Raw genomic sequence first — 12,968 nt, 5'->3', positions numbered from 1 at the left:
TTCTTCTACCTCCTGTATTCTGTTGTTGATATTTGCATCTATGTCCCCTGATTTCTTCCCAAGGTTTTCTATCTCCAAAGTTGTCTCCCTTTGAGTTTTCTTAGTTGTTTCTACTTCTGATTTTAGATCCTGGATGGTTTTACTTAGCTCCTTCACTTGCTTGTTTGTGCTTTCCTGTAATTCTTTAAGAGATTTTAGTTTTTCCTCTTTCATGACCTCAGCCTGTTGACCAAAGTTCTCCTGTATTTCTTTAAGTGATTTTTGTGTTTCCTCCTTATTGGCTTTTGTATTCTCCTGAATTTCTTTCAATGATTTTTTGATTAGAAGTCTTGTATGGGCTTCTAATTTTTGATCCATTTTCTCCTGAATTTCTTTAAGTATATCCTTCATGTGTTCTTCTACCAGCATCATGACCAGTGATTTTAAATCCAAATCTTGTTTTTCTGGTGTGATGGGGTATCCAGGACATGCTGTTAAAGGAGAATTGGGTTCAGATGCTGCCATATTGCTTTGATTTCTGTTAGTGACATTCCTGCATTTGTCTTTTGCCATCTAGTTCTCACTGGTGTTAGTTGGTCTTGTTGTCAATGCTGGACTCACCAGTGCAAGTTGCCTCTTCCCAGGTGGCCTCTGGTGCACAGCTGACCTCCTGCACTGTCTGGAGACAGGGTGCTGTGGCCCAGGCTGTTCAGATCCAGAAGCAGACACCTGAAGGCTCCCACCGGGGCCTGCTGGACTCACCAGAGCACACTGCCTCCTCCCAGCCGGCCTCCGGGTGCCCCTCTGGCCTCTTGCAGGACCTGGAGATGTGGTGTTGCAGCCCAGGCTGTTCTGGATCCTAAAGCGAAGATCTGAAGGCTCCTGCCAGAGGCCTCAGGACTGGAACCTTAGCTCAGTGTGCTGGAGCAAGCTGTGTGCTCCCAGTCTGCCTCTGGGTGCACACCAGTCCTCTTGTACTTCCTGGAGACCAAGTGCTGTGGCCCAGGCTGGTCAGATCCCGAAGCAGACACCCGAAGCACACTGAATCCCCCAGCTGGCCTCTCTGGTACCCCTCTGTCCTCTTGCAGGACCTGGAGATGTGGTGTTACAGCCCAGGCTGTTCTGGATCCCGAAGCAGAGATCTCTGTTTTAATTATTTTTTATCAGCTTTAACTTTGTGTTTTCTTGGGCACTGCTTAGACATTTATTCTCGTTGTGCTCTTTCTTCTTGATTTCATTGAGCTGTTTCTTTGTGTCTCATGTAGACTCCTTGAATTCATTGTGGAGGTCTATGATTGTTTTTCTAAATTCTGTTTCCTTGGTTCATCTTGGTGGTTCTTTTTTTTTTTTTTTTTTAATTCAACCATCTTATTTACTTTATGTTTTTCTTTTTCTTTTTTTAAAATTAGGTATATTTTTCTTTACATTTCAAATGTTGTCCCCTTTCCTGGTTCCCCTCTTCCCCCGAAAATCCCATAAGCCATCTACCCTTCCCCAATCAACCCTCCCCTGCTTCCCTGTCCTGGTATTCCTCTACATTATGGCATCATCTTGGTGGTTCTTATTGATAAACATTTCTACAAGTTTTGGAGGGGAGACACTGGCTTCATATTTCATAGTGTAGGTATTTCTAAGAGGAGATCTGGGCATGTGGACTTTGTAATTTTTGAGTTTGTTTTTGAAAGAGCAGGTTGGTGAGGGGTAAAGATCTGTGTGTGTGGTGAGTTACGTCTAGAAGTTGGAGATATCTTGGGAAGAATGAAGTCAGAGCAATAGAGGGAACAGATGGGCTTCCTGTTCCAAGATATAAATGTGAGCTTAGATAGGCATCTTATTCACTTTTCTATTGGTGTGAAGAGACATCATGACCAAGGCAACACATAAAAGGAAGCATTTTAACTGGTGGCTTGTCTACATTTGTAGAGTGTAGGCCATTAACATCATGGCAGGGAGCACTGTTGGCCAGCAATTAGGCATGGCATTAGAGGAGTAGCTGAGAGTTCACATCTGATTATCTGATTCATAAGTTATAGGCAGATAGAGACACTGAGATTGACGTATGCTTTTGAAACCTCAAATCCTATCCCCAGTAACATTCCTCCTCTAACAAGACCACATCTCCTACAAGTAGGCCAAACTTCCTGATCTTTTCCAAACAGTAACTAGAGACTACGAATTCAAACATATAGGCCTATGGGGACTTTCTCATTCAAACACTCACATTCAATTTCCTAGCCATACATACTTGTGGCCATATAATGATGCAAGCTGTATTTAGTCCAGCTTCAAAAATTCCCATAGTCTACTGTTTCAGAGTCCAAAGTCCATGTCTTCTGAAATGCAAGACAATTTCTTAATTATAAATTTTTTAATATTTTAAGTAAAAGGAAAAACAAAAAGAAAATGCTATACTTATGACATAGTATATGTCATAGAAAATATGGCATAGAATATGCATTACCATTCCAAGAAGGAGGGAATGGGGCATAGTGAGAAAATACTGAAACAAATTGTAGAAAGTTCAAATCCTGCATCACTGTGTCTAATGTTACAGGATTTATTATATAGGTTTTCCTATTCAGCTTTGTTAATTGTAAAGTACTTATTTAACTTGGTCTGACTCCATACCTGTCTGCTGCAGTCTTTGGCTAGTATCCAATGGCTGTGGCATCTTTAACATTTTGGGGTCTCCTATATAATCCAGATTTTATAGGCTCCCACAATCTTGGGGGCTCCTTGTAGGGACTCCGCCATCCCAAACCTAGGCTCAGAGGCTTTCCTTAACTGTAGAGAAAGAATACACATGTCCTTTCCTGTGTTGTTATTGACTCTGAATCCAGAATCATGTGTCCATAGCTGTCAATTTCATTAGGTTTTTGGTAAAAACTGTTCTCCTTACCATGACTTTGTATGAATCTTTCTGTTGATATTTATGCATAGGAAATCCCTCAAAGCACCAACACTTCTGTTCATTGGTTCCTTGTATTAATGTTATTTTACAGAATTTCTACCTTGTTGGCTATCCAAATTCTCCTGACTCTCCCCCACTAACTTCATGTCTATGTCATGCCCTTTTCTAGGAGAAATTTTGTAAATACAGTACTCATGAAATTTCCTGAAAAGGTAAACATTGAAATAAAAAAATTGTATATTTTTGTGACAATGTTAATTATGGATTTCTCTTTCCTAAACCTCTTTCCACTTTATTCCCAGCTGTTACTCTATTGGAAGACCTGAAGGTTTACAAAATAAAAGTCACTGTTTTTTGTTTTTACTATTTATTTATTAAGTGTGCACTTTCATGCCACATTGTATATGTGCACATTAGTGACCCACTTGTGATTGTTCTCTCCTTTTACCATGTGGGTTCTTGGGATTGAACGGCTGTAATGAGTCTTAGTGAAGAATGCCTTTGTCACATTGGCCCATTTTGTCTGCCTAAATGTCACCATTGAACTGTAGGATAAATTTGAATTAAGAGAATAACCAAGGTGGCAATCATAATTATGCTTTATGATAAATTATAAAAAGGAGTTACTGACAGCTATGTGCCATTTATAAGGTTCTTCTTTATCTGAGTATGTAATATAAAGTGTCCGGTTAATACAATCACCAGAACTGGTTAAGGAGTAGGCATGGAAGAATAGCCCATACAGGAGCCTATAGGCTTTTGTCTAAACAATGGGGGAGGGAAAGTTTTTATCCTCCTGGTGGAGAAATGGTGAATAATTTTCCAGAAGCCTCAAACTGACCATGTAGCAAAGGACAATCTTGAGTTTCTGATTCTTCCACCACTACTTACCGAGTGTAGTAATTATATATGTGTACATTACTATGTGTGGTAATACATATAATGATTACTATTATGTGGTGCTGGGTTTCAAACCCAGATATTCATACTTTGTGCATAGAGGCATGTACTCTACTGACTGACCTGCATCCCAGCCCCACACCTCATTTCTACTGACAATACAGTTATACTACCTTACCACTGTGCTCTCTGTAAGAATGATTGCTTTTCCTACATGTGTTTGAAGGAGATGATGTTTTGCACTTTTAGCATCAGTATTCCTAATTTCTAGATGACACCCTGAAGTATGGAGGCTATCAGGAGTGTTTTGCAAGCAGGAAGGACACCTTGGGGAATCTGAAATGTTTTTCTACTTCTGTTAAAGGAAATGTTATTATTAGTTTTGTTGTGTTCACAAGGACTGGGATCAGTTAAATCACACAGACAGATATGGCCTGGAGAGAATTAGCCCACACATGGGAAACTCAGAGCTCAGCTGTTCCTACTCTACTGTTCTCCTGGAAGTAGGGAAGTTCACTTTCCCATTTGATGGTGCCACTTTGTAACAACCTCAAGGTCAGAACTGCCTTCTCCACATGACATGATAATTATGGATCTAGAGGGAGATGAGCTGATGACATTCCTTCCTTATAATTACTTCTTAGGGCCTCATGCTACAAGGGTGTTTATCACAGGCCCAGCTGGTGAGTGTTTCTTTTTCTTTTCATTAATATTGAGAGCTAGCTGTAAGTAAATGATAGAATAGGAACAGGATTCTGTAATAAATGTTTAGAGAATTCTCCATTTAGAATTTTACTTTGAACTATTCTGTAACATAAGCAACACAACAACAAACACAACAGATTTTTGTAGACATAGAAATTAAGCTTAATGATTTATAGCTAACAGATTTCATCTAATATGGTTTCAGGATATTATATACAGGACAGTAGAGGGGGACTGTTGGGGAAGGTATGGGGGTATAGCACATGGGTGGACAGAGACAGGAAAGGGTAATATGGTGAAGAAAAACAAAGGGTATTATATATTGAATGAAAATGTCATGTAATCTATCACCTTTTTTTTTTTACAGGGATATACACTATATATATATATATATGTATATATATGTAAAAGTATGTATGTAAAAGTAATTCCAAATGGAAAATTTAACCAGTTTATCTAACTATGGACTATCTTGAGTATGTACACTAATAATTTTATAAACAGGATTCTACCTAGCCAGTGGCAGCTGTGTTAGTTTTCTATCTCTGTCACAAGACACTTGAAATACCATAGAGCCTGGGTAGTGGTGGCACATGCCTGCAATCCCAGCACTCTGGAGGCAGAGGCAGGCAGAGTTCTGAGTTTGAGGCCAGCCTGGTCCACAGAGTGAGTTCCAGAACAGCCAGGGCTATAAAGAGAAACCCTGTCTGGAAAAACCCAAAGCCAAAAAGCCAAAAAGCCAAAAAGCCAAAAAGCCAAAAAAAAAAAAAAAAGTGATATAGACATACCAACCAGAGAATCATGTTTGATGTATCTAATATTTTTTTCAGATATATGAAATATGCTTCCTCTGGGTTCTTAAGATGAATACACTTTCCAATAATGTTTTTACTAAATAATGTCCTTTATTATTGCTGGACTTGGAGCCCTAGCCAATATATTTTTTTTTCTACACTATGATAATCCTATATCACAGATGTAAGCTCATGGACTTGATCTCCTGTCAATTGACCTTCGTTCACACAATGATGTTCCTCATTGGATGGGATATTTGACTTACTCGACTTATTCAAGTCACTGAACATTGAGAATGACTTCAAATGTAAGGCAACTTTTTATATTAACAGGGTGATGAGAGGCCTCTCTATCTGAATCACTTGCCTTCTGAGTGTGGTCCAGGCTGTTACTATCAGTCCCAATACCTCTTTATTGGCAAAATTTAAACATAAACTAAAAAACAAAACAAAACAAAAAAAAAAACCACACATGATCTATTGTGTCTTCTCTTTTTGGTCTTTCAATTTGTCATTCAGCAGTAACTGGATCTTCTATGCTGGTGCTTATACCAATGTGAGTGAGACCAGCCAGACCAGGTCACTAAATACTGCTCACTCTTCCCCATGAACCACATCATCAGGGGACTGATTTTAACAATGACAACCTCCAGCGACATAGTTCTTGTAGGAATCATGCTGACCACAAGTGCATACATGGTGATTATCTTGTTCAGACATCAGAGGCAATGCAAGCATCTTCACAGCATCAGCCACCTGAGAGCATCCCCTGAGAAAAGAGCCACCCAGACCATCTTGTTGCTGGTGTTTTTCTTTGTGGTCATGCACTGGGTAGACTTCATCATCTCATCCACCTCAGTCCTGTTATGGATATACGACCCAGCCATCCTGACTTTTCAGAAGTTTGTGATGTATGCCTATCCCACAATTACTCCTTTGCTACAAATCAGTTCTGATAATCAAATAATCATCACACTGAAAAACATGCAGAAAATATGCCACCATACTTTTTAAAAAAGGTAATTTTTCTCTTATTTAAAAACAATTTATTTTTATTCATATTTATTAATTTTGGGCTGGTATGCATGCATGCATGTGTGCATTCCTGGTATTCACAGAGGTCAGAAGAGGTCATGGGGTCCCCTGGATCTGGTGGTTCACATTGTTGTCAGGTGCCATGCTGGTGCAGCACCAATAATTTTTTTCCCTAAAAAACAGATTTTTCTTAGACTGTTTAATAACTTAAGTAGCAAAGCAATATTCTTCATATGGTTTAAATAGAATTTGTAGTATTACACTTATTCATTCTTTTGACATTTTACTGCCAAGAAGTATATGGTTCTTAAGTTCATTGTACATCATAAATTGATATTTCTACAGGAATTCTCTTAATTTCTCTGTTTTAGTCTATATCATAAATGTTCCTTTGATGCTGATGTTACTCAAAAGATGATTCTTGCTGATAGTGACTTTTTAAAGGTTTATTTGAAAATATTTTAATTGATGATAAATCATCAAAAATGGTTTCAATATCTGATTGTAGTTTTAATTCTGGTTTCTAATTATAATTTCTATGATTCCAAAATAGTAATGAGTTTAAAGTTTTCAGTTTTTACTACTCATTAAGTATACAGTATTTAATGAGTCTTATATGAAATTTTCATATGTATATTTGCACTTCATTTCATTTACCTTTTGAAATATTAATAAAAATTGTTTACATAAACATACCTGATATATGGCTGTTATCTGTGTATGTGTATGCATGAGCATGTGTACATAGATGAAGGATGTGTGTGCATGTGAACATGGAGGCTGGGAAACAACTTTGGCTTGCCAGAGCCTACTCGGACTGGCATGATCAAAGCGGGTCACAGCCGGTTCTAGTGGTATAGGCCAGTAGGATTTGCTGAAGGAGGCAAAGGCAGGAGGACCTGGAGTTTGAGGCTAGCCTGGACTGCAGCAGCAGGAGGATTTCTGAGTTTGAGACCGGCCTAGACTACAGAGTGAGTTCCAGGACAACCAGTGCTACACAGAGAAACCCTGTCTCAAAAACAACAACAGCAAAAAGCAAACAACAACTGTGACCTCCCCCTGCCCACTGCTCTCAAGAATAGCAGCCAGGAACCTGACCACCCACCTCCTGAAGAACAAGAAGAACTGGTTTCCAGCCTTCAGGGAGGGGCTTGGTCTGCCTTTGTTTCTGGGGAGAGAGGCATCATTAAAGATGGAGACTTAAACCAGAAGCCATGTGTTTTTGTGTCTCTCCATGTAATTTCTCTTGCAGCCTGTTCCTTACCCATCTCTCCTTCCAGAAAACCCACGGTTAAGATGTGTGAGCTGGCCTCTACAAACAACAACAACAAAAACAACATAGCAAAGTAGGACACAGCATTGGACATAGCTTTAAAGACTAATGGTCTCTTGATGTAGCTTAAAGATTTATGGTCTCTGGCCTTCTAGCTCTCTAACTATACTGAATGCTCACTGATAACTTCTAAGAAATCCTGAAAACATTCTTGTTTATTCTATAGTTTAAAATGGCTAGCTTCGGGCAGACCCTAAGAGAACACAAATGCCAACCCAGACTACTATACCCAGCAAAGCTCTCAATCACCATAGATGGAGAAACCAAGATATTCCATGATAAAACCAAATGTACACAATATCTTTCCACAAATCCAGCTCTACAAAGGGTAATACATGGAAAATGTCAACACAAGGAGGGAAACTACACCCTAGAAAAAGCAAGAAATTAATCTTCTTCCAACAAACCCAAAAGAAGGTAACCACACAAACATAAAAATAACATAAAAAATAACATAAAAAATAACAGGAAGCAGCAGTCACTTTTCCCTAATATCTCTTAACATCAATGGATTCAATTCTCCAATAAAAAGACATAGACTAACAGAAATATTTTTCATGTAAATCTTCAATTTTATCAGAAAGTGTTTATGATTCCACTTTCAATCACCTTAGAAATATTTTTATGCCTACCATTTTATCTGCATAATTTTCCATGATAATCTTCAATTTTAACATGTTATTCTATAATTTTGTACAATTTTGTCAGAAATATTTTCTACATAAATCTTCAAAAAAATAAATATTTTCATACAATATATTCTGGTTAGGGTTTCCTCTCTTCCTGCTCCTCTCTTCCTGTTCCTTCCCACATCTCCTCCAGCAATCAACACTAAGATAAAACAAAAACAAATAAACCAGAATAGGACAAAAACAGAGGAAAAAGAACCAGAGAAAAAGCCCAAGAAATACAAACAGACATAGAAACACACACATTTGCAGTCACAGGAATCTCATAAAAACACAAATAGATAAGCCATAACATAGATGCAAAGGACCTATGAAGATTCCATTGAGATTGTTTCAAATTAGCCATCTACTGTGAAGTAAGAATGTGGCCTACCTGTAAGAGTGCTTTGTTTCCCTAGTGAGACTCCCTTGGAGAAAACAAGCTTTTCATTAGCAAGTGAGTCTTTTATTCCTTTAGGTGAGAGCTGTTTCTTTTGCTGACACTGCCAACTTTTAAGACTATATATCTTAATTATACTTCTGGGATTGTGGAAATGACCATAGGTTGAGTTCTGGGCCCCATTGCAAATCAGACCTTAGTCACAATTTCAGCAATCTCCTGATACACATAAGCCTGTACTTTAACTGGAAAGCCATGATGCTTTTGAGGTCTCTGGGAAACATTCTCAATTCTGAACCAGAATTCAATAGTAATTTGATCAATATGATAGTTTCTTTTTCTCCAGTGTATAGTGATCCTAGTAAAAGGTTAGTGGTCTTTCTTGAGAATATTGGGGGAAAGGTTATGAGTAAAACTTGTTTTGAGCTGTTTAATGTGGTGTTTGGAACTGAACTTTAATCCTCTGGAAGAGCACCAAACGTTCTTAACCACTGAGCCATTTCTCCAGCCCTAGGACAATTAAATTTCAAGCAGTGAATCCACTCAAACATTTCCAATTATCCTGACTGTTAAACTAGTTTCATCAAGATTAACCAAGGAATATCAGGCACCCACAGCTCCTTTTCAGTAGTCTATCTTTTGACTAATACTTCAACAACTCTTTTTGTATTATGGAAAAACATGTGCAAGCTTGAATATTCAACCTAGACTCTTCTTAGTTCAATGATCTTATTTCAATAAACTCAGACTGATCCAGTTTTACCTTTCTTTTGCCATTACCTCATAGCCTTAAAATCCAGTATGTCACATATTGTCCAGACCTGTACTTGAATGAAATAGCAAATTCATTAAATTCGCTGGAAACACAGTATATCTTCTCTTGGGCCACACTTATATCTCACCTCTAGGGGCTTATTTAGCCTGGAGTGTCATTATAGGTCAATAAGATGCAATGATAGGTGGCCCTGAGAGACGTCAGCATCGTCTGTTCTGACATATCCTGTAGGGAAGGTCACTGCTTGCTGCACAGATGACACAGGATTAGTTTTCTCAGGGAAGGGCAGAGAGAACATCCTTGCAGGGTCAGAACGTATCTGCTGCTAAGGTCAGTGAGCCCATTAGAATCTGAAAATTGAACACCTGCCACCTTTTAAAGGTCCTCCCACACATCTTCATTCCAAGTCACAATAACCCACTTTTCTAGTCAAGTGCCCTCCCTTTGACTCAGAGAAACCTTCAAAGCTGAGAATTAAATTTGCATTGTTATTCAGTTGACCACTAACCAAATTCAGTTGATCCTTTAACCAAATATATAGCCTACCCCTTCATTCTACCATCGCTATGAGGTATAATTACAACAAGCTCAATCTGCCTATGCCAAACAGACTTAAAATCACTAATTGCATACTCTTCAGTTAGCCACATAGCTCTAGTCATCGCATCCATCATAATTCAAACTCCACGAAGCTTTATAGGAACTACAATATTAATAATTACCCATGGTCTAACCTCATCACTATTATTTTGCCTAGCAAAACTCCAACTATGAACGCATTCACAACCGAACCATAATTATAGCCTGAGGCCTTCAAATAATTTTTCCACTTATAGCAACTTGATAACTAATAGTATGCCTAGCCAACTTAGCTCTACCACCATCAATTAATCTTATAGGAGAATTATTTATTGTTATATTACTTTTCTCCTGATCTAATTTTTCTATTATCCTGATAGGAATTAATATTATTATTACAGGTATATATTTGATATATATAATTATTACAACTCAACGAGGCAAATTAACCAGCCACATAAACACCTCCAACCTTCACACACATGAGAATTAACACTTATAACCTTACATATTATCCCCCTTGCCCTACTAACTATTAACCCAAAACTTATTACAGGCTTAACAATATGTAAATAGAGTTTACAAAAAAACATTAGACTGTGAATCTAAAAATAGGAACTAATCCTCCTTATTTACCAAGAAAGTATGCAAGAACTGCTAACTCCAGCCTCCATGCCTGAACACATGGCTTTCTTACTTTTATAGGATACTAGTGTTCCATTGGTCTTAGGAACCAAAAACCTTGGTGCAAATACAAATAAAAGTAATAAATGCCATAATATCTTCAACTCTAGCAATTTTTCTTACACTTATTATACCACTCCTAATCTCTATAACTAACCTATCCAAGTACATTAACTTCCCATTGTATGCCACACTATTAAATTTTCCTTCTTTTTAAGCCTTCTACCACTAATAATGCTCTTTTACTACAATGAAGAATATATAATCACTACTTGACACTGAATCACAATAAATTCCATCCAACTAACAGTAAGCTTCAAAATAGATTACTTTTCAATCATGTTCCTATCCATTGCACTATTTGTAACCTAATCTAGTATACAATTCTCTTCATGATATATATACTCAGAACCTCATATCAATCAATTCATCAAATATTTATTACTATTCCTAACACTATACTAATCTTAACCTCAGCTAACAACCTATTTCAACTATTCATTGGATGAGAAGGAGTAGGAATTATATAATTCCTCCTCATCAGATGATGATTCAGATAAGCATACCCAAATACCGCAGCCCTCCAAGCAATCCTATATAACTGAATTGGGGACATTGAATTTATTCTAGCCATAGCATGATTTTGCCTCACCATAAATTCCTGAGAACTTTAACAAATTCTCCTCACCACCACCAACAGCTTAATTTCACTCTTGGGACTTTTAATTGCAGCTATAGGAAAGTCAGCCCAGTTTGGTCTTCACCCATGACTTCCATCAGCTATAGAAGGACCGACACCAGTCTCAGCCCTACTACATTCAAGTACTACAGTAGTAGCAGGTATTTTCTTACTAGTCTGATTTTACCCCATAACATCAAATGGCTTTGCTTTGTTTTCCCACAGTTCTGAAGAGAGACCACCTGAGGCATCCCAGGGAACAACAGCACTACATCACAGTGCCCTTCCCCTTTTCCTTCGTCCCATATTGACTTTTGCCGTGCTTCTTAGTGAAAGAAGCAGATTGCATGATTAGATTGGGGTATGATAGGGATCTCCCTTAGTATCTACTAATCTCTTGGGCCCAGACACAAGCCATGAGGTTTTGGAATCTGTGCTACAATTCCATACTTTCTCATTGCCTTTCCCCAAGTTTGGGGGTACTGCAGAGGCCACTACACAGGGCTCTCTGTTCCCGGTTCCCTTTGTCCTATAGATCACACCAGTGGTCATTTCTTTTGTACCCTTTCCTATACTCTCAGCATGTTCAAATTGATCTTTTTATGTGGTATTTGATGGTGTGCACAGGCTCCCCTGTAAACACCAAGATGAGAATAAGGAACTTCTCTGGCCAAACATGTGTCCCAGAAAGAACACATCAGACTGAGGTCTTCAACCAGATCAGAGACTCCTCTAAGCCTATGCTTGGCATAGAAGGCAATACTATGGGTCCACCAGTTTCTAGTTGCCCTAGAAACTGGATAGCAGCCAAGCCAGGGGCTGTCCATGAAACAAACTGACTGTGCCATGCTCCACATTAGCTCCAGAGAATGCTGAGTCCCATGTTTTAAAGACCATCCTTTAGTATAATTCAGTGCAGAACTTGGCCCTGTAGCCATCTTTGTGCATTTGGTAGTTTAGATAGAAGCTGCAGCCCTATCTGATGGCTCTCTTTGCCTGTTGGGGTTTCAGCTCAAGCTTTGAATCATAGTCTTTTATTTCTTCTTCATCTCAAGCCCTCCAGCTCCAGGGCTCAGCTTGTCCTCTGTAGGTTCCTCCAAGACTTGTGGGAGGGAGCTCATTTCCCATGTCTAGGATGCAGGGGATGCAGCCATGGCTTGAAGTTAAAGCTTGTCTCTTAGAATGAGGGAATCAAAATGCTTCAGGATGCCTTCAGCAATGCCACATCTCCCGAACCCCCAGTTCTTTCTCCAACTTCTTCTACCTTCTGTTCTGTGGTACTTCAGTCAGTGTGGCCTATGGATGCCACAGTGATCTTCAGAGCCAGTGAAGATTCTCCAAAACACATATGATCTGAACCCAAGAAATATTCCTTATGTTCACTGAGCAATCATGCTTCTGCTAAGTAGGAGCTGCATAGCTTTCTCTGTGCCACCTAGATCACTATAAGCCCCTCCTGAGTTCAGACACCGGTCTTCAGGGTCCACAGGGGACCTTTCATCAGAACATTAAAGCCTTGTCATACC

The 12,968-nt window shown here is 38.7% G+C and overlaps 1 pseudogene; it reads left to right on the top strand.

Annotated features, from left to right (window-relative positions):
- The first annotated feature begins 5,377 nt into the window (after positions 1-5,377).
- Positions 5,378-6,303, top strand: LOC127677498 (vomeronasal type-1 receptor 90-like; annotated as a pseudogene).
- The last annotated feature ends 6,665 nt before the right edge of the window (positions 6,304-12,968 follow it).

The sequence above is a fragment of the Apodemus sylvaticus genome, chromosome 2 (assembly GCF_947179515.1).
Source record: "Apodemus sylvaticus chromosome 2, mApoSyl1.1, whole genome shotgun sequence".
NCBI classification, from domain to species: domain Eukaryota; kingdom Metazoa; phylum Chordata; class Mammalia; order Rodentia; family Muridae; genus Apodemus; species Apodemus sylvaticus.
Note: the sequence above shows the minus strand (reverse complement) of the source record. Positions and strands in the feature narration are given on the sequence as shown.